Below are 1553 nucleotides of genomic sequence, written 5' to 3' on the forward strand. Positions count from 1 at the left end.
CGCGGGTGGGCGTGGGGCCAGGTGCGGTGCTGTCTGCGTACTGCACACAGAAGGACTCGGAGGCCGAGAGCGACCTAGCAGAGTGGCTGGGGAAAGGAGTCCAGGGGCGCACAACCGGTGATTTCTAATCTCTGAAACCGGTGATTTCCGACTTGTTCGGCCAAGAAACTCTCAGACGTTGAAATCACGTTGCCGCGTAGTGGGTGAAAAAAGCAAAGGCTCTGGGTCCACAGATTCGCGTTTCTGGTTCCAGTCCCGCCAACCCGCACTCACTAGCTGGGTGGCCTAGGACAAGGCCTCCACCTCTGGAGAAGCTCAGAGCCTCCTCCCCCACCTCCCGCCAAAGGGAGGCAGTAACTACCCAGCTCAGCGAGAGATGACCACCTGTTACCCGGCCAGTGGTTGGTAAATTGAGAACTAATTTTTAAGTAGATACGGACTCCTTTTTCCCTGCACTCCCAGAGTATACACAAATAACATTCCAGGATTGTGTGTGTGTGTGTGTGTGTCGCTCAGTCGTGTCCCACTCTTTGCGACCCCATGGACTGTAGCCCACCAGGTTCCTTTGTCCGTGGAATTCTCCAGGCAAGAATACTGGAGTGGGTTGCCATTTCCTTCTCCGGGGATCTTCCCCACCCAGGGATCCATCAGGGTCTTCTGCATTGCAGGCGGATTCTTCACTGTCTGAGCCACCAGGGAAGCCCGATTCCAGGATTGGGACTGGAGAACTGTTTGGGTTCCCACTCCTTCCTCTGAATCACTAGGCCCTTTCTCCCCCAACTTTTCTTTCTTCCTCAGCTAATCCTACTGACTTTTCTGACTATCTGTGAACTCCTAAAATGGGCCCCATTTAAGAAGTATTTCAGCTGCCTGTCTCTCTAATCCCACTACACCCAGCTTCAACCAGCTTATCATTCTTCTCCAGGAGAGGGTGGAGCAAGGGTGGTGTCCTACTCCTGCAGATAAACCAAGTCTACTTCCTTTGTTGGACAGGACTACAATAAATTTAAACTGTCAAACCTGTTTTGGTCTATCTTTTTTCAGTAAGGAGTTCCTTCCACCAGTTTGTTGTTAGTGTGCATTTAAAATATTTTTTTCTCAGTTACCCGGTCTGGAAACTCTGTACTCCAATCCTGCTAGACCTGTAACCATCAGAACAGCCAGTCACTTACCTTCCAAGGTACATTCATTAACAGCTTGAGTGAGTTGGAGGGGTCAGAAACTCAATCAATACTGCACAGTTGTTTGCTATTTGGAAATGCTGAGTGAAATGCAGGTAATCTAACAGGACCCTGCCTCACAAATCACCTCAATTTCTTCCTGCCAAGATTTACTGTTTTTTCAAATACAGTGATCTAATCTCGACTGCCAGTGACTTGTGAAAAGATGCTAATCAGGAGGAAAAACAACCTGCAGCTCTAAAGAAGAGAAACGGGGGACAAAGAGCAAGAGATAGCAGAAAGAGAGAGAGACCACATTAGAAGGAAACCTTTTAAGATGAGTAAGCAGGAAACAGTTATAGGAACCCATTAAAAGCCACGGCAGCAGTACTG

Source organism: Bos javanicus, chromosome 11 (genome assembly GCF_032452875.1).
Source record: "Bos javanicus breed banteng chromosome 11, ARS-OSU_banteng_1.0, whole genome shotgun sequence".
Lineage (NCBI taxonomy): Eukaryota > Metazoa > Chordata > Mammalia > Artiodactyla > Bovidae > Bos > Bos javanicus.